We start from the raw sequence: 21,565 nt of genomic DNA on the forward strand, positions 1-21,565 counted from the left end.
GAATCAGGTTCAGAAATTCCCACAGGTAGAAATAATTTTACAAATAATTCAATTTTAATAAATGGATCAAGTCCAGAATAAATGTGGATTAAAAAATCCAGTTTTAAAATAAATGTAAGTTCTAAAAATCCAGAATCTAATCTTAAACATCATTGATCAAATCTAACAAACACTCAGAACATGGAGTGAGTTTTAGAAATAAACACTAAAAATATACATCACTAGAAAAAGCTCCATTTTAAAAGTCCCCAGTTAGAAGCAATCTGTCAACACAACACTCACTGCCGTGGACACATTTAGTGCTGTGGTCTCTTAGTGCTGCCTTTTAGTTTTTCAGTATTTCAGTAAATTAACATGCAATATTTTAATATATTTTGTAGGATTACAGTATTTTGATATTGTATTCTTGTATTGTATTTTAGTATCTTAGTATTTTGGTACTGAATTATTGTAGTATGTACTCTGTTGTAGTATTGTAATTTTTTGGTATTGCATTCATCTGGTATTGTTGTATTGTATTATTTTTGTATTATAGTATTGTAGATTTTACAATTGTATTTTTCTGAAAATACTCTGATGTAATATTTTGATATTGTAGTATTTTGACTTTACTTCAATGTGAAATATTAGGGTATTATTGAAATGTCTTGATAGTGTATTATTTTAGTACTGTATTATTCTGATATTATGGTATTGTAGTAGTTAGGTATTGTAGTGTTGGAATTGTAACTGTGGAACTGTACTATTGTAGTATTCTGGTACTGTAGTACATTGGTACTGTAGCATTTTAATATTTAAATATTGTTGTATTTTTATATTGATGTTTTATAGACTTGTAGATTTTCCATATTGTATTTATATTGTAATATCTGAGTGTTTTGTTGCTTTTGTGTTTTGGTATTTTTGCTCTAGTATTTTAGTATGTAGGTATTATATTATTTTGGCATTGTATTATTTAAGCATTTTAGTATTAATTTATTTATTTTAATTCTGTAGTATTTAATCGAGTCATTGTTCTATTTACTTTAATACTGCAGTAATTTATTATGGTATAATTTCAATTAGTGTAGTATTTTGGTATTGTCTGTGGTGTGTATTTAGATATTTGATGGTACTGTTGTATTATATAATCGCTTTTTTTACTGTGCTGTTGTATTATACTATGGTATTTTATTACTGTGGTATTTAGGTGTTTGACAGTACTGTTATATATTACTGTAGTATTTTATTACTGTGGTATTTGGGTGTTTAGTGGTACTGTGATAATTTGTGATAATAATATTGTGATAATTTATTACTGTGGTATTTATTTATTTGACGGAACTGTTTTATTATATTATGGTATTGTATTGCTGTGGTATTTAGGTATTTGATGGTATTGTTTTAGATTACTATGGTATTTTATTGCTGTGGTATTTAGATATTTGACTGTACTGTTGTATTATATTATGGTATTTTAGTACTGTGGTATTTAGGTATTTGACAGTACTGTTGTATAATATTGTGGTATTTTAGTACTGTGGTATTTAGGTATTTGACAGTACTGTTGAATAATATTGTGGTATTTTATTATTGTGGTATTTAGATATTTAGTGATACTGCTGGATAATATTGTGGTATTTTATTACTGTGGTATTTAGGTATTTGACTGTACTGTTGTATAATATTGTGGTAATTTATTACTCAGGTATTTAGGTATTTGACAGTACTGATGTATAATTTTGTGGTGTTTTATTACTGTGGTATTTAGGTATTTGACAGTAATGTTGTGTTATATTATGGCATTTTATTACTGTGGTATTTAGGTATTTGACAGCTCTGTTGTATAATATTGTGGTATTTTATTACTGTAGTATTTGGGTGTTCAGTGATACTGTTGTATAATATTGTGGTATATTATTACTGTGGTATTTAGGTGTTTGATAGTACTGTTGTATATTATTGTGGTATTTTATCACTGTGGTATTTAGGTATTTGATGGTACTGTTGTATAATATTGTGGTATTTTATTACTGTGGTATTTAGGTATTTGACAGTACTGTTGTGTTATATTATGGCATTTTATTACTGTGCTATTGGTATTTGATTGTACTGTTGTATAATATTGTAGTATTTTATCACTGTGGTATTTAGGTATTTGATTGTACGGTTGTATAATATTGTGATATTTTATTGCTGTGGTATTTAGGTATTTGATGGTACTGTTGTATAATATTGTGATATTTTATTCCTGTGGTATTTAGGTGTTTGAGTGTACTGTTGTATAACACTGTGGTATTTGACGCTCCGGTGACGTAATGCGCTTCTCTGCGGATTGATCCGTTATTGAGTAAGTGGGCGGTGGTTTGCGCATGCGCGGGGAGTACCGGTGGAAAGTTGGTGATCAGTGGTAAATATGTGTTTCCTTAATGAATTAATTGAGGTTTGTTTTAAATTGTGGCCACGTTTTAGTTAAAAACTGACTGCAGTAACCTCAGGGCGCATACAGCTCTTAAACACAGCACTTTAACCGTTTTAAACGCGTTTCTCCTCGAAATTAAAAACAGTGAACGCAGAGAAGGCTTTTATTTCTTTCTCCTCTGTTTCTCCTCAGCGCCTCGGGCTTTAGACACAGCACAAAACCCCGATAATAATCACCAAAATCACCGCTTTTACTCCGAACACAGATTAGAAGAGCTTTTCTTCCTCTTTCTGTAGAATTAACATCTCTTAAAAACAGTAGAATTTATATAAAAAAGCAGTTTTTACTAAAAAAACATTTTAATGTGCCTCCAGAAAATCAGCACATCTCTGGTCTGAATTAATTTAACTGTTTCTCCCTCTTTCTTAATAATATCTACATTTCTTTATTGATTTTAAACGATACTTTATTATATTTATGGCGTCGTTGAACATGACGGGATCAAACTGAGCCTCGACTCCGAGCGGAAGTGCGACACTGAACAACACCTCGTTTAAAAAGAAACAGTGGAAATGACACTGGGTTTAGAGCAGTTTCAGTTTAAAACCGGAGTCAGGTCCAGTTTAAAAAGGATGTGGGAATAAATGTAGTCTAAGACTTATATCAGCTCTAGAAATTCATACTAGAAAATGGAGAATTTAATAAAAATAGAATTTAAATTAAAGTGGTAACACGACAGAAAAATCCTTATTTTAAATTGTAACTGCGTAAATTTAATACGAAATAACACGGAATAACAAAGTTAAGTTAACAAACATAATCTAAGAAAAATATTGTACAAATATCTATGGCGTTAAAAGCCAGTCATTCTTAGCCATTGATATTTATATCTTTAATTTTTGTAGTAATCTTTGTTTCAGCTTCAGTTGTTTCAGTCAGTGGCCGATAGGGGGCAGTGCGACACCGTCAACTCTGAGTTTAACTGAATCCTGTAGTCAGTCTCTCTCTCTCTCTCTCTCTCTCTCTCTCTCTCTCTCTCTCTCCACATTTACAGTCATTTATTTTATTTTCCAATCAGCCGTTTCTGTATTTTCCACTCGCAGTAAACATCTAAATAAAACTAAATAAAGAAGAATTAAAAGTATTTAACAAAAGGTAAATGTTTGAGAAAAATGTAAAAATTAAAAAAGGGGCTTTTACAGTTATTTATTTCCCGTTTTATTTAAATATAGATTTGTTATATATTTGTGTGTTTAATGTGTGAAATGTAAAAAAGTGAAATTGTTTCAGTGAAATGAAGTTTTAATAAAATGAAACAGAAAGTCTGAGCTCAGACAGTTTAGCTGCTCTCTGTAACATTTAAAAAATATATTTTTCACATTTTATTCTTTTGTAGATTTGTGTGTGGAGTCTATATTTGATCAGAAATCAGAAGATGAAATAAACAAGCAGTTTTAGTGTTAGAATAAAGGTAGATATTTGAAAATACGGTAATTTCTGAGCATTGTTTTAACAAAGTTTCACGATAAAATTGATGCAACACAGTGTTTAAAATTAGAGTGAAATATTATTTAACATCTGCGTGTCGTCAGCGTGTCATTATCTAAATTTAAAACAATTTCCCAGGGTCATATTTCTTTAAATAAACAGCTGTGATGACAAACAGTAATCAGTGAAATGATAGGAGCTCAGATCCAGGTTTATATTTATTTTCAGATTTCTGGGAAAATGATCTGATTGTGTTTTAATGAATATTTTTGAAAATTTCTTCATGAAATTTCAGTTTTTCTGTAAATATTCATAATTATTTGGTCATTGATTATTTCACGCTCTGTTCTCCCGTGACTCTGAGCTTGTCCTCGTTTTTACAGCTTCATTTATTTTATTTTTAATTAATTCTCCTAGTTAACCAATTTAAATTGCAGTAAAAATGTTAACAATCGTAAAATGTCCATGTTCTCTTTCTCCCCGTGTTTGTTCTCCTACAGTCTCCCTGTAAAATCCAGGAGCTGCGGGAGGCTTCTCTGATGCAGAAAGAACGGCGTTCTCCCTCCGGCCGTTTCTCCTCTTCCCTGGTTCCCCGCTCCAGCTGAAAGCAATTAAAAGGTATCTGAAATCCTTAGGAAGTAATGGGTTAATTTCTGGGGCTAATGCAGCGTTCTCTGTGTTTTGCTTTGCGCTGGTCTTCAGATGGACTTCTTATTGATTATTGTCAGGGTTCTGTTGATGGAACGGGGGACGGACGGCGCAGAAAGGAGACAATAATCCGGTTCTGTTTGGCTGAGGAATTCTAACAGGGATAAAGACACTGGGGCTGATCTCAGAATCTCTTTATTTCTCAGGGTTTTTAACGAGTGATGTGTTTTAGACACCGACCTGCAGCAGATGAAGAAATGAGACGAACATGCGGACTGTTTACAGCCAGTAACTAGAAAACAATAATACAGTGACTTAGAATGAAAGAGTAAAGGGGGACAGGAGGGATCTGGGTTGAGTGAAGGAATGTTGAAATGGGCCAAGTTTGAGAAGCATGCACATTAAACTGTTATTTACAGTGTGATACGTACGGTTACAGTAAATCACAGTGTATTTTACAGTTTGTTTAGCTACTGGTTTTTACAGGGTATTAATATATTACAGGGTCGGCTGAGCAGTATATTACAGTGATTTTAAAAGTTAATACTTACAGAAAATTACAGTATATTTAAACAATGCATTGTGGTGAAACAGTGACTTACAGTGTTGTATTACAGTGTGAAAGTGATAGTGTATTACAGTGTGTGTGTGATACAGTGAATTAGTGTTGTATTACAGTGTGTTAGTGTGATACAGTGAGTTACGGTGTTGTTTTACAGTGTGAGTGTGATACAGTGAGTTAGTGTTGTATTACAGTGTGTTAGTGTGATAGTGAGTTAGTGTTGTATTACAGTGTGGGAGTGTGATAGTGAGTTAGTGTTGTATTACAGTGTGTTAGTGTGATAGTGAGTTAGTGTTGCATTACAGTGAGTTAGTGTTGTATTACAGTGTGTTAGTGTGATAGTGAGTTACAGCGTTGTATTACAGTGAGTTAGTGTGATACAGTGAGTTAGTGTTGTATTACAGTGTGATAGTGAGTTACAGTGTTGTATTACAGTGAGTTAGTGTGATAGTGAGTTAGTGTTGTATTACAGTGAGTTAGTGTGATACAGTGAGTTAGTGTTGTATTACAGTGTGTTAGTGTGATAGTGAGTTACAGTGTTGTATTACAGTGAGTTAGTGTGATACAATGAGTTACAGTGTTGTATTACAGTGAGTTAGTGTTGTATTACAGTGAGTTAGTGTGATACAATGAGTTACAGTGTTGTATTACAGTGAGTTAGTGTTGTATTACAGTGAGTTAGTGTGATACAATGAGTTACAGTGTTGTATTACAGTGTGTCAGTGAGATTTGGTGACTTAGAATGTTGTATTATAGTGTGTGTGTGATATGGTGACTTACAGCGTTGTATTACAGGGTGTGTGTGAGAGATACGGTGAGTTACAGTGTTGTATTACAGTGAGTTACAGTGTGTGAGTGTGATACGGTGTTGTATTACAGTAAGTTACAGTATTGTATTACAGTGAGTTATAGTAATTGATTACAGTGAGTTACGGTGTGTCAGTGTGATGCAGTGAGTTAGTGTTGTATTACAGTGAGATACAGTGTGTGAGTGTGATACAGTGAGTTAGTGTTGTATTACAGTGAGATACAGTGTGTGAGTGTGATACAGTGAGCTAGTGTTGTATTACAGTGAGATACAGTGTGTGAGTGTGATACAGTGAGTTAGTGTTGTATTACAGTGAGTTAGTGTGTGGATGTGATACAGTGAGTTACAGTGTTGTATTACAGTGAGTTACAGTGTGTGATACATTGAGTCACAGTGTTGTATTACAGTGAGTTACAGTGTTGTATTACAGTGAGTTACAGTGTTGTATTACAGTGAGTTACAGTGTTGTATTACAGTGAGTTAGTGTGATAGTGAGTCACAGTGTTGTATTACAGTGAGATACAGTGTGTGAGTGTGATACAGTGAGTTAGTGTTGTATTACAGTGACTTACAGTGTGTGTGTGATAGAGTGAGTCAGTGTTGTATTACAGTGAGTTACAGTGTGTGATACATTGAGTCACAGTGTTGTATTACAGTGAGTTACAGTGTTGTATTACAGTGAGTTACAGTGTATTTTACAGTGTGTTACGGACAGATTTGGAGGAGAGGAGTGAGACTGATGAAAGTGAACAGATCTCACTGACGGTGTTCGTTGCTGTTCAGAATTTTAGAGATTTATTTTCCGAGTGGAAAAAAGAGAAAAGAAGAGAAAAAAATCAATTAGTGTTAAATTTATTCATGGATTTGCGGCTGGGATCGATGCGGGTCCACTCCGAGCGCCTCTCTGGGACCTGCCTCATCCCACTTAATGTGTTTGAAGGGGAATTACCATTGATGTTGTTTTCCCTTCCTCCAGGTCAAAGAGCACCTCCAACTGTCATGACCCCGCCCCCTTACCCACAATGCACTTGGACGTGAGAGGGGGACTGCTGGGACGGGAGACGCCAGGTTAGAGTTAAGGTAATAGACAAAAAAATAACGGAGAAATCCATAAGGAACGAATCTGGATAAAAATATATAAAAATACACACAGAACCCTGACAGCTCCACCACACACACACACACACACACACACACACACACACACACACACACACAGATCATTGACAGCTCCACCATACACCTTCAGGTTCTCCATCTCTCTATCACACTCTCTCAAGCTCTACACACACACACACACTTGCATCTCTGACAGCTTCACCTTCCACCTTCTGCTTCTCCATATCTCTCTCTCTCTCTCTCCATATATACCACTATTTTGTAACTGCAGCTGATTTATCATGTCCTCCACACTGTAGGACTTTTATTTTGTAGTGATGAATGGACAGTCTTTATAATGTGAATTAGGGTCACAGTTGTCCAGTGTTGTCCAGAGCCGCTGTTTTCTGACTTCAGGCTTCAGCACGGTATTTTCACTCTCTTTCTGTGTCTCACTTTCTTTAATTTCCCCTCTCTCTGTTTGGCTCTGTAGTGTGTGTGTGAGTGTGTGAGTGTGTGTGTGTGTGTGTGTGTGTGTAGTATTATATAAATAATAAAATAGAAGCCATTTTTTGTTCTGTGTTGTTTCTTGTTTTCTCTCTGCTCTCCAGCGTCGGCAAACGTTTATTAATTGTCTTTACATTTTTGTTTACTGTAATTATTTTGGATGATAATTATCTGTGCATGTGCCGCTGTGTGTTTCAGGATCAGAAAGATCTGACTAAAGCGTCCTAAACGAACACGGATAATTAAAAACCTCGTAACGTTTACCAGAGCAACAGAAGAGCAGAGTTCATCTGGAACATGTCTATTGTTCTTATATCTTTACGAATGTCCACGTTAAACCAGCCCTAGACCTCCGTAACCGCACTTCCACAACGTACACTCTGAGTTAAAACTCAATACGGACGCACACCTCTGATTTATTCCTATTTAGATCTGAAAATCGCATTTATTTATTTATATATTCTCCATTTTCTTTCCTAATTTATGTGTGTTTCTGAGCAGCTGTGCGTCCTGCTGCTGAATCTCTGCCACGTCCTTCAGGATCAATAATATCTATCTGTTTAAAAATGTCTAAAAATGCAGAGTATTGCATATAAACACAGCGTGGGTTAATGCAGCTGAGCATACGTTTATAACATCGATATATATGCGTTTAAACAGAATGCTAATTAATTCTCAGAGCAGTGGGAACAGACTGTAAATAAAGAGCAAAAAAACTGAACAAACTGAAAAAACAACACCAACTTGCCGCTGGTTCTTCTCCTGCTTCTTTTTGAAATCAGCGCGTGCCAGAGTCTCTGTGATGGCTGTGTTATTGTTGTTATTATTATTGTTATTATTATTAGTAATATTTTTATCCCCCTCCATCTCTCAGATTCATAAACAGCTTCATTATTGATTTCAGAAGCTTTCCGCACTCAGGCCATAGGCGCAGGTCAATTAGAGATATTTAGGCGCTTGCAGATCGTTTCATTCTCTCTCTCTCTCTCTCTCTCTCTCCATCCCACCATCTCACTCTCTCTAGCTCTCTCTCAGTTCCTGAGGCTCTGTAAATGCTCTTTAGCCTCTAATCGCCGAGCGCCTCTCCTCCGAGGAGCCTGACATCTTGATCCTCCACAGAACAGAGAGGAAATCAGAATCTCTGCCCAATGAACACGGAATAAACATGGAGTAAATACGGAGTAAACACAGAATAAACATGGAATTAACATGGAGAAATCACGCGGTAAACAAGGAATAATCACACAATAACATGGAGTAAACAGAGGATAAACGGGGTGAACCTGGTGAAAAAATACTTTAAAATTATACGCTACACACACACACACACACACACACACACATACACACAATAAGCCACTGGCTGGAGAACTAGAGCACAGACCCAGGTCCGGGAGGAATACAGTGTGTGTAATAAGGAATGTGTAATAGGGAGTGTGTCCCTTATATGTATATGTATATAGACACAGACACACACACACACACACACACACACACACATGTGCACATACACACATATACACAAGCATGGGCTCTGTGTGTGTATATAAATAAATATATAAACTCTGTGTGTGCGTGTGTGTGTGTGTGCGTGTGTGTGTGTGTGTGTGTGTGTGTGCCCCGAAGCTTTTAAAACATTGTGATGTTGTTCTAAATGACACTTTGACAGGTTCCTCCCACTTCTTCTCCTTTTTCTTCTTCCCTCCTTCCCACAAACTGCGATCCAAATCAGAGGGGAATTAGACGGAGAGAGCGATGGAGAGAGCGCGGAAAATAACCAAAAAATAAATAAAATAAATAATAAAATAAAAGAAAACGGGGCCTGCTTTAGAGAATGAACAGCGCTGGAGCTGGGGATGTTTTCATTAAACACTTAAATAAAAAAGAGAGAGAGTCACTTCAGTTCAGAGAGATTTTATTTTATTATTAGATATTTACCCCCCCCCCCACCCCACCCCTTTGGCTGAAAATACCCCAGATAAAGAATATAGTGTTTATCAAGAACATAACACAGGTTTAAGACTCGGACAAATAGTGTCGCAGAAAACAACTTCAGAATAAATAAAGGTGTATGTTTTTTTTATTCTTTATATATTCTCCTGCTTTATTATCATTATTATTATTATTGTATTATTACTGTATTATTATTATATTATTATTATTATTGTTATTAATTATTATTATTATATTATTATTATTACTGTATTATTATGAAAACACCACCGTGCGCCGCAAACGCTGCCAGTGTCAGAAATAAAGAATAAAAAGGCTTTCGTTTCCTTTAATAAAAGATTTATTTAAGACCAGTTCTCGTCGTCTGTGATGCTCTCGGTTCGCAGCCCTTCGCTTTGTTGTGATGAGCAGCAAAAATAAATAAATAAAATGAATAATTGAATTAAAATAAAGGAGCTGGCCCGTGTTGTGTACATTGTTGGAGAATATGAGATCAAACAGGTGCCTTTTCTCCTCTGATCAGCCGCTGCTGTTGGACGCAGGAACGCCGTTCTGATTTAATCGCCGCGGGAGATCAATACTATCGAAGCCTCGTGTGGAAAATGTATTGTTTTCAAAGAGGTCGATTTATCTGCTGGTCTCTAACACTGAGGACTGTTCCACAGGGACTTTTATTGTGTCGTTCTGAAGCTAACTGTTTGACTGTTGCCGAGTAGCAGTGAAGAAAAATAATTTTTCAAACTTTTCTGGATGAGACTTCACCCTCCGGAAGGACGTGGATTATTTGGGAATTCTGTTTTTAAACATTTAAATGTGTTTCTTGTGTTTTTAGTGTTCACTGAACCTCAGCGCTAATGCTAGTCGGGATTAGAGAAGTTTGTTCAAACAGCTTCTGAACGACAAAATAAAGGTCCCTGCTGTACACTAATAATCCTGCAGTTAAACACTGATCAGCCGTAACATTTAAACCACCTCCTAGTTTCTACAGTGGGCTGTGGTGCCGTTTCAGAGATGTGTCGAGTGAATCTGGTTAAAGAAGGTGCTCTTGATTTTGCCCTAACAAGGGATTAGGGAACAAGGGAGTAGTGAACAAGGGAGAGACACACACACTTTTACATATAGTGACATGCTGAGCTCACAGGGCACTTTGTTGATCTAAGAACACTCGTTTCCTGCGACATTACAGTGAAACATGCATCTAAACATCTCACAAACAGCCCCAAACAAGCTTGAACAGTAAAAGGGGCGGAGTAATGCAAATATAGCAGCTTTCCTGAGAGTTGATAGGTGCTTAGGCCCCTCAAAGTCTCACTAATGAAGTTTTTGACTGTTGTTTGTTCTCCGTCTGGTTCCTGTGGCAGAGTGTGTTGGTGTGTGTGTGTGTGTGTGTGTGTGTGTGTGTGTGTGTGTGGGTGTTAATCTCTGAGACAGTCCAGGTGTTGGGACAAGTTGTTGGGGATGTGTGTGTGTGTGTGTGTGTGTGTTGACCTTTTAACTGTCCAGCTTAGCACTAGCGGTTAGCTGCAGTTGGAGGCAGGTCAAAAGGCAGCCAGCCAGATTCTACAGACTCCATCTCCACACAGACATTAACTTTACGCAAGAGTGTGTGTTTGTGTGTGTGTGTGAGCGAGTGTTTGTAAAACTGTGTGTGTGTTTGTGCATGTTTCTACATGGCTGTGTGCAAAACCTCAAATTATGTTCTTCTTTAGTGTCTAAATCTGGATAGATTCCAGACTCACTGTGACCCAAGTGTTTACAGAGTGAGTGAATGAGTGAAAAAATAACATACTGAGCTCATTAATCGGCATTTTCTCCTCTGAGCGTGTTGAGTCTGATGAACAGAGGTTAGTGTTCTCCTCTGAGCGTGTTGAGTCTGATGAGTTGATGAAGTGTTCGTGATTCCAGTTTTCACTTTCACTTGGTGTTAGTCATTGTGACATTAGACTCATGTGCACCCGCTCCAGAGCAACCTGCTTCCTTTCAATCTTCTGTAGAGAAAGAGACAGTGTCCACAGTGGGTTAAAGTATCTGAGTGCACTTAATTAAGGCTCAGGTAGAGGATAGAGAGAGAGAGAGAGAGAGAGAGAGAGAGGGAGAGAGTGTCAGATAAACGTGAAATACAAAAATATAAAAGTTGACCTCCAAGAATGTGTGTGTGTTTTAGACTGGTTTGACATTACAGAGCTTCTCTCATCAGTTGAGCCTTACACACACACACACACACACTTACTCTCGCTCCTCTCTTGATCCAGATAGATCCGTGTGACAGCGCTTATGGACGAGCGTCTGCTGATGAATATGCAGAAGTTCTCCAGGAGCAGAGCAGGAATGTGGAAATAAGCAGTTTTGTCATCTTTCAGCCACGATTCTGATTCTATTTGCATTTTTATGTTTGAGCCGGAGTCAAGTTTTCACGTCCCATCTTTTTCCTCTCTCCTCTCTCAAGGTTTCAGAAAACGGCCGGAGACTTCCAGGAGATAAAAATGTTTACAGTTTAATAACGTCTCCAATATCTCAGAAATCTCTGCGCCTCAGAGTTGATTCCGAAAGAAGGGGTTCTTTACGTCACGTGGTGTGTGTTTTTCTGATTTGTTGTACGTCTGTTTTTCCCAGTTTTTTAGTGCAGTTGCATGTTTCCTCCAGAGAGGTCGCCAAATCCCAACAACGTACAAAAGAGCAGCCTTTTCCTTCATTTATTTCTTTTATTTCCTGTTATGTTTTGAAACAGCGGCTACAGTGACCCCTAGTGGTCGGAGTGTGTCAGATTCTGTACCAACATCTGTTTTAAAAATATAATAGTCCTAAATAAAGATGCTGCTGTTTTGTTGGTAAAAGTGAGAGATTTGAGTAGCTGCTCAGAACGGAGCGCTGCGGTGGAACGTAGCGGATGATGGTGTAAATATTTGAGAAGCGTGGAGTAAAGTGTTGGTATAAAATAAAAGATCTGCAGAGGATTATCTCCCTCAGACCCTCGCTCCCCTCCCAGTGTGATGCAAATTAACCCAACATGCGTCTTTGATATTTAAATGAGCCCACGCTCTCTCGGCGAGCGTTTCAGTACACAGTTCGCTCAGTGGAGTCCGAATCTGATTCAATTACGGCCCAGGGCTTTTTCTCTGCTCACATTAGGAGCTCGCACTGAAGAACGCACTGTGACACACACTATCAAATAATGAAGTCGCCCTTCAGCACTTAACCCTCCGGCCCGAGACACTTTCTCTCATGTCTTAATTGTTAAAAGGCGCGGAGCTAAGTGCTTCCGTCCAAATAGATTCGGCGGGTCGTGACGGGCGGCCCCACGGACAACGCTTCCGTGCCGATTACGAGCTTCTCCTGGTGCGTAGCTATTAATTAATTGCTGTTAATGAAGTCGGCAACAGCTGCTTGTCAACAACATTGATTCCTAAAAGTGAAATGGCTTTGTAATGCTCCTCAATGTTCACATAATGCATGTGGCTGTACTGACAGATCGTAATACAATGGAGGAAATGTAGGGGGCAGTAAGGCCTTTCTGTATGTTCTTGCATGGAGGTCCATCTCTCCAGAGAACACCATTCCACTGCCTTTGGTCTTAGCAAATGTACCTTCCCTAACGGACTCTACTGGTCTCTACTGGACTCTACTCTCTGATTGGTCCCTGGTTGGTTTCCCACAGCTCCCCCCTGAAATGTACCAGTGTCGTCTCTAACCCCCGTTTCTAAGGGGAACAGTGGTCTTTGGAAACCACAACAACGGCGGTGGTAACGTTAAGCGGTGTTTACTCATGGTGTATCGGCGTGGTGTTGTTGTTTGGGACTGAACACAGCTCCGTCATCAGTTCAGACAGATCAGTAGAGTTTGTTCCTTCCTTGTTGCAGCGTCCAGCTCTCGCTGGATTCTTTTGTCGGCCACCGATCCGAGGAGCGTTTGAACCTCTTCAAAAGACCACGGCGTCATTTTACGAGCTGCCGTCGTGAGTCGGATAAAAACAAACGTGATCTCTGCTGCAGCTGGAGATTTTACAGATGGAGAGTTGGTGCTGGTCGTCTGCGTCGCGTGGCGTAGAGTGACGACTCTCTCTGGACGATCAGCGCTCTGCAAGGTTTACACGCCACGGTTTAGTCCCTACTCGACTCGCTCTGAACCACGAGAGAACAGCCACTAAACAAGAACCCGCTTCCAGAACCAGGAAAGTGGAGGAGCAGGAAAGGTGGGTTGAGAATTTGCAGCTGTTCCAGAATGTCCCAGTAAATTTCATGCTCTTCTATAGAAATTACACACCAACGACGGCAGGTCTCATTGTAATTTGTGTCTAAAACATTTGGACATGAAAGGAGTGTCATTAACATTACTTTTTTTAGTTGTGTACTCTCTCTCTCTCTCTCTCTCAGGATAAAAGGCAGATTTCCAGAGCCAGGGAATGTGATAAGAGGGTTGCCAGGTGTCGCGTTTTTCGCTCTGAACGCCTGTGTTGACACCTGCTGAGAAAAGCGAAGGGAAACCTGGTGCTAATTGCTTTTTATGGCACAGATAAGAAGGGCTCGCGCTGAGGGGGGTGTTTTTAAGTCTCAGAAGTGTGTGATTCTGCTGCTATTGTGTTGCTGCGATGTTCAAACAACTCACTGAACACGTCCCAGAAGGCAGTGGGGCGCAGTCACGATAGCAACAGGACCATGTAGCGCTAAGAGCCGCGCTCCTGAGCTCATGTTTAAAAAATAATAATAATAAAAAACAGAGGGAGATATGATCCCACACTGTTTAGTGCGGAATTCCCACCAGGAATTCTCTGCCGGAGAACACGGCTCGTATCGACAGAGAGCTGCTGGAGCGCAAGCAGGGACAGGGACGCTCTGTTCACGCTCCGCTTTTCCTGCTCGGAGAAAGGTTTTTTTTTAACAGACACTATCTGAGAAAGATTTGTGTGAAATGGACAGATAAAAATGGCCCAAAATTGGTCAGAAATGTATTTAAATTACATTATATTTACCATTAAGAGGAATATTAGCCTTTTATTAAATTGCATTTTCCAACACGGAGAAATTTTAATTAAATCTTAATTAAATCAACAAAGGGGCGGCACGGTGGCACAGCAGGTAGGTGTTGCAGTCACACAGCTCCATGGTCCTGGAGGTTGTGGGTTTGATTCCCGCTCCAGGTGACTGTCTGTGACGAGTTGGTGTGTTCTCTCTGTGTCTGCGTGGGTTTCCTCCGGGTGACTGTCTGTGAGGAGTGTGGTGTGTTCTCCCTGTGTCTGCGTGGGTTTCCTCCGGGTGACTGTCTGTGAGGAGTGTGGTGTGTTCTCTCTGTGTCTGCGTGGGTTTCCTCCGGGTGACTGTCTGTGAGGAGTGTGGTGTGTGGTAAATCACTTATTGAGTAAAAACATCTTAATGCTAATCTATATCTCTGATATTTCTTGTTCTGAAAGCACTGTGAGGATATTATTAGGTTTCTCAGTTTATTACGATTGCAAATATTTACTCAGTCAGTTCTCTGTGCGCTGCCTGAGTCAGAAACACAGGATAAAATGAGTCGTTCTGATTCTGCTCCGCTTCTGATGTCAAATGCAGAGACTTTAGAATGGCCCCGCCCCCTCGTCTGAGTCTGTCCAATCACAGCGCTGGACCCGTGTTTATGTGAGAGACACAACGAGCGCGGAGAAATAAGAACTGAGTAAAAACGGAGAAGAAAGAGAACAGAGTGAAAACGGCTAAAAACCAGAGCTTCTGCTCCTCGCTCCTCACTGCTGTGCGCTCGGGGTCGGGGTGAACAGCGAGCGGCTCATTATCATTTAAAGGAACAGGTGCTGAAAGCGGGCGTTCTGAACAGGGGCTGTTTACACAGGGGGAGAACACTGCTGTGGGGCTCGTGGGGTTACTGTAATCATGTCGTGTTTCGATCATCGTTCTCTCGTCTTCCTCACTGTCACTTTCCCAGACACACTTCAGATCCCCGCCTTTCTTCACCTCTTCTCCCTCTCTCTCCCACTCTCCACCAGCGAGCCACTTCAGCTCTGTGAGACGGACCTGAGCCCAGGGGAGACGTGTGGCTCCTCGCTGCTGCCGTGAAAGCTTTTATCCCGAGCTTGAAGCGTGCCGGGGACGGACGGAGTGCATTGTCTTGTGAGAACCTGTTCGCTTTGAATAAAGACGTGAATTATTGAAGACTTTAAGGCGGCACTCGTTCGCCCAGCGACACGGAGGAGCTCACGGAGAGGGAGGAAAAGGGCTGCTCTTCCCGGACAAAAACATCCATCAGGGTTCTGACGTCCTCGGCTACAGCCGTCGATTAAATCTGTTCCTGCGCGTTCCCCTCCGCGTCCGAGCCGCCGCCGCGTCCATGTGAATCTGACTGAAATAAACCAAACGTCATTCAGGAGCGTGTTCATTTTTAAACACTTTTCTATAAAGCTCTGTCGTTCCTGAAAGAACACAGAGCAGGTCCCCCACACAGGGGCCGCCATCATTAAAACAGGTTCACCTCCAGGCCACTAGGTGTCAGTCTCACCGGAGAAAATAGACGAGGGCTCTTTTTAAGGGTCTTTAGAGAGAGAGAGAGAGAGAGGAGGATGGAAAACGAGAGAGAGAAAGAGGACGATGGAAAACGAGAGAGAGAGAGAAAGAGGAGGATGGAAAACGATAGAGAGAGAGAAAGAGAGAGAGAAAGAGAGAGAGAGGAGGATGGAAAACAATAGAGAGAGAGAGAGAAAGAGGAGGATGGAAAACGATAGAGAGAGAAAGGAGGATGGAAAACGATAGAGAGAGAGAAAGAGGAGGATGGAAAACGATAGTGAAAAAGAGAGAGAAAGAGGAGGATGGAAAACGATAGAGAGAGAGAAAGAGAGAGAGAGAGGAGGATGGAAAACAATAGAGAGAGAGAGAAAGAGGAGGATGGAAAACGATAGAGAGAGAAAGAGGAGGATGGAAAACGATAGAGAGAGAAAGGAGGATGGAAAACGATAGAGAGAGAGAAAGAGGAGGATGGAAAACGATAGTGAAAAAGAGAGAGAAAGAGGAGGATGGAAAACGATAGAGAGAGAGAAAGAGAGAGAGAGAGGAGGATGGAAAACAATAGAGAGAGAGAGAAAGAGGAGGATGGAAAACGATAGAGAGAGAGAGAAAGGAGGATGGAAAACGATAGAGAGAGAGAGAGAAAGAAAGAGGAGGATGGAAAACAATAGAAAGAAAGAGGAGGATGGAAAACGATAGAGAGAGAGAGAAACAGGAGGATGGAAAACAATAGAGAGAGAGAGAAAGAGGAGGATGGAAAACGATAGAGAGAGAGAAAGGTATAGATAAAAGATAGAGGGAAAGAAGGATAGAGAGCGAAAGAAAAGAAAATATAGAGGAAGAGAAGAGGATCTAGACAAGAGACAGGAGAATGAAAGTAATTGGTAGAGAAAGAAAGATGAATAGATACAGAAATAAGGTAGAAAGGGAGAAACAGAGAAGGGTAGAAAGGAAAGAGGAAAAAAGGATAAATGGAGAAAGGGAAGAGGGGAAAAATAGAGAAAGAAAAAAGGATAGAGAAAGAAAGAAAAGGATAGAGAGAGACGTGTGTAGAGAGACAAAGAGAAACAAAGGGAAGTGTGCTGAGGGAAAGAGAGAGAGAGGGAGAGAGTCAGAGGGTAACAGTGGCTCTCGTCCAGGCCTGGGCTAATAGTATCTGACACAGAGAGCAGTTTGGAGTCTTATAGCAACATTGTTTTTACAGCTGTAATTAAGCCACCTAATCAGAAGCACATTGGACTGCCCTCACACACACACACACACACACTCAGGACCCACGCTGAGGGACCACAGCCTCAGAGCAGAACCAGAGACAGACCTTTAGGACTGAAGTATGCAGCAGTTATAATTAGTGTGTGTATGTAGGCAGGATTTCAGAGAACGTACACACAGCGCACTCAGAGACCACCCTTACATCAACCTCCTGTTAGAGCTGCAGCAAGGACATTCTCAGTGAGCTTTATTTAACGAGGACACCCCCCCCCACCCCTTGTCTCCACAGAGGAACACAGTTCTGTTTCTCAATGAAGCGTCTGTGACCCGCTTCGGTCCAAACCCCACGAGCCCCACAGCAGTGTTCTCCCCCTGTGTAAACAGCCCCTGTTCAGAATGCCCGCTTTCAGCACCTGTTCCTTTAAATGATAATGAGCCGCTCGCTGTTCACCCCGACCCCGAGCGCACAGCAGTGAGGAGCGAGGAGCAGAAGCTCTGGTTTTTAGCCGTTTTCACTCTGTTCTCTTTCTTCTCCGTTTTTACTCAGTGCTCTTATTTCTCCGCGCTCGTTGTGTCTGTTTTGCTGAGTTTAACCTCGTCTTTGCGCTCTCACATAAACGCGGGTCCAGCGCTGTGATTGGACAGACTCAGACGAGGGGGCGGGGCCATTCTAAAGTCTCTGCACTTGACGTCAGAAGCGGAGCAGAATCAGAACGACTCGTTTTATCCCGTGTTTCTGACTGTTCTCTCTCTGTCTGCACTGAGCGTGTTGTGCTTATTATTAGCATATGTATAAAAGTATGCATGTACTTATGTACTTACGAGTGCTTTTTTACAAGCACCATATGGGAGTGTGTGTGTGTGTGTGTGTGTGTGGTCACCCCAGGCATTGTGCCGAGTCGCTGTGTGTTAAATGGCAGCTGCACACACTGAGACAGGGAGCGTCAGCCAAAATCAACAGATGAGCTGGACTGCTTTCTCTCTCTCTCTCTCTCTCTCTCTCTCCCTCCCTCCCTCCCTCTCCCCCCCTCCCTCTGTGTGTGTGTGTGTGTGTGTGTGTGTGTGTGTTCTGATTGTAAATTGCGCTGGTGATGATTAGAGAACTCCAGCACAGGATGTAGACCCTTAAAACTGTCCAGGGAAAATAATTTTCTACCATGTTCAGGAAAACCTTTATTCCTCTTTCCCTCCCTCCCGCTCTCTCTCTCTCTCTCTCTCTTTCTCTCTCTTTAATTTAAACATCATGCTGGTGAGGAGGTGGTGTGTAAATTGCTTTACAATGGTGCTGTTATCCACTCAGCTGTTCGCTCTAACTCCAGATGAGATGTAAATGTATGATTCACAGCGTTGTGAATTCTGAGATTATATCCGTATCACTACACTCTCAGAGGAAGTGCAGCATCTAGTGACTTTAAAAGCACTAAATTAAGGTGGAACTTAAGGTGGTCTGGTACATTCTGTTTAAAATGACGTGCCACGTCAGCGTCTTTAAAACTGAAGGAAAAAGGGTGTGTATCTGCTCTTTCTCCTAATCATCGCCCTCCGCCGCTCCGTCCCCTGCTTTAACCCCGCAGTCCTCGGGTGCTGTGTGTGTGTGTGGCGTGTCACGGACTGTGGCTTTGAGGCTGCTCTCGGTGTTGTTTTAGTTTTCTCTCACTGTTTTAGTTTGGTTTAATGATGCTGTTGTGAAGCCCTTTGTAGTTTTGTCTTGAAACAGAGAATAAATAAATCATTTTCTTGTTTTCCTTATTCATCTATCACCTGTTTCTCCGGAGTCACGTCTCTGTGCAGAGTTTCCAGCTCCTGTTCTCACAGTGTGTGCAGCCATGGCCTAAAGGTCAGAGCTGAGGGCTGAAAGGTCATTGGTTCTATTCCCGCGAGCAGCAGGAAAACTGGGGGCAGTGGGAGTGAAGGAACAGCACTGTCCTTCTCCTCAGTCCATGGCTGAGGGGCCCTTGAGCAAGGCACTGAACCCACAGCTGCTCCCTGGGGGTGTGTTCACAGCTCCTAGTGCACTAGTGTGTGTGTGTGTGTGTGTGTGTGTTCAGAGTGCACTAGTGTGTGTGTGTTCAGAGTGCACTAGTGTATGTGTGTGTGTGTGTGTGTGTTCAGAGTGCACTAGTGTATGTGTGTGTGTGTTCAGAATGCACTAGTGTATGTGTGTGTATTCAGAGTGCACTAGTGTATGTGTGTGTGTGTTCAGAATGCACTAGTGTATGTGTGTGTATTCAGAGTGCACTAGTGTGTGTGTGTGTGTGTTCAGAGTGCACTAGTGTGTGTGTGTTCAGAGTGCACTAGTGTATGTGTGTGTATTCAGAGTGCACTAGTGTGTGTGTGTGTGTTCAGAGTGCACTAGTGTGTATGTGTTCACAGTGCACTAGTGTATGTGTGTGTGTGTGGGTTCAGAGTGCACTAGTGTGTGTGTGTGTGTTCAGAGTGCACTAGTGTGTGTGTGTGTGTGTGTTCAAAGTGCACTAGTGTGTGTGTGTGTGTGTGTCCAGAGTGCACTAGTGTGTTTGTGTGTGTGTGTGTGTTCACTGCCACAGACGAGGTAAGTGTGGAAGACACATGAAATAGTTATTTATTCAGAGTTATTAATTTCTTTAGGAGTTATTTGAGTTATTTGTTTTATTTTGAGGAGCTCTGACCCTGTTAGAGTCCGAGCATGAAGGTGTTAACAAGGCTCTGCCCTTTCCTCACGTCCTCAGCACTTACTCAGATTTATGGGCGTGTTCTTTCAGCCGCTTCAGGCCTGAGATTTTACTTGTGTGTGTGTGTGTGTCTGTGTGTGTGTAGGAGAGAGAGAGAGAGAGAAATGGGAGTTTGTGTCACAGCTGTAATTTTGGCAGCACCCTGAATGTGTGTGTGTTTTGCCTCCCACTCTCTCTCTCTCTCTCTCTCTCTCTTTCAAAACAGGCAGCTTGATTTAATCAGAACTGGGCGAGAGACCAAGCCCAGCGGACGATGTGGGGACAGCTCTGACCCGGCAACCGGACTGACCCCAGAGACCAGACAACAAAGAGGTGTGTGTGTATGTGTGTGTGTGTGAGAGACAGGCATACACTTTACTTGCTGTTCCCCTGTGAAGACCCAACTATGATAGGAAAACATGTCTAAGTGAGGACACTTTTGTGGGTGTCAATATGTTTGTTTCTTATGAAAATAAATCTAGTTAAGATCAGGATTGAGTTTAGTTTGAGGATCAGTTAAGATCGGGATTGAGTTTAGTTTAAGGATCATTTAAGATCGGGATTGAGTTTAGTTTAAGGATCAGTTAAGATCAGGATTGAGTTTAGTTTAAGGATCAGTTAAGATCGGGATTGAGTTTAGTTTAAGGATCAGTTCAGATCGGGATTGAGCTTAGTTTAAGGATCAGTTAAGATCGGGATTGAGTTTAGTTTAAGGATCAGTTCAGATCAGCATTGAGTTTAGTTTAAGGATCAGTTCAGATCGGGATTGAGTTTAGTTTAAGGATCAGTTAAGATCGGGATTGAGCTTAGTTTAAGGATCAGTTAAGATCGGGATTGAGTTTAGTTTAAGGATCAGTTAAGATCGGGAATTAAATTTAGTTTAAGGATCAGTTAAGATCGAGATTGAGTTTAGTTTAAGGATCAGTTAAGATCGGGATTGAGTTTAGTTTGAGGATCAGTTAAGATCGGGATTGAGTGTAGTTTGAGGATCAGTTAAGATCGGGAGTGAGTTTAGTTTGAGGATCAATTAAGATCAGGATTGAGTTTAGTTTAAGGATCAGTTAAGATCGGGATTGAGTTTAGTTTAAAGATCAGTTAAGATCGGGATTTAGTTTAGTTTGAGGATCAGTTAAGATCGGGATTGAGTTTAGTTTGAGGATCAGTTAAGATCGGGATTGAGTTTAGTTTAAGGATCAGTTAAGATCGGGATTGAGTTTAGTTTGAGGATCAGTTAAGATCGGGATTAAGTTTAGTTTGAGGATCAGTTAAGATCGGGATTGAGTTTAGTTTAAGGATCAGTTAAGATCGGGATTGAGTTTAGTTTGAGGATCAGTTAAGATCGGGATTGAGTTTAGTTTAAGGATCAGTTAAGATCGGGATTGAGTTTAGTTTATCTGTAGGTGTATTTCAGAGGTCAGTCCCCACAACTACAGTGAGACCATCCTTTGTGTGTGCCGGTTGGAGGGTACTTGTATTTCTATCCCTCTACAGACCAAATGTCCCCACTACGATAGGATAACAGAAGATTTTACACAAAGGGACCGTTTAGGTGGTCCTCATTTGGAGAGGAATGTGAAAATGTGCTGTTTTCACCACAGATCCAACTGTTTTCACTTGGCTACAATAATACAGCAAGCCTGGAAGTGTGTGTGTGTGTGTGTGTGTGTGTGTGTGAGGGAGGGCATCTGTGTTTAAGGAGTGGCGTTTCAGGAT

General features: G+C 40.8%; 1 long non-coding RNA gene across 1 annotated transcript; it reads left to right on the plus strand.

Annotated features, from left to right (window-relative positions):
* The first annotated feature begins 2,356 nt into the window (after positions 1 to 2,356).
* On the plus strand, positions 2,357 to 20,186 carry LOC136705003 (uncharacterized). The gene is made up of 4 exons (XR_010803991.1): positions 2,357 to 2,389; positions 4,390 to 4,507; positions 6,884 to 6,987; positions 20,079 to 20,186. It is a non-coding gene; the product is annotated as an uncharacterized lncRNA (long non-coding RNA).
* The last annotated feature ends 1,379 nt before the right edge of the window (positions 20,187 to 21,565 follow it).

Source organism: Hoplias malabaricus, chromosome 8 (genome assembly GCF_029633855.1).
Source record: "Hoplias malabaricus isolate fHopMal1 chromosome 8, fHopMal1.hap1, whole genome shotgun sequence".
Taxonomy (NCBI): domain Eukaryota; kingdom Metazoa; phylum Chordata; class Actinopteri; order Characiformes; family Erythrinidae; genus Hoplias; species Hoplias malabaricus.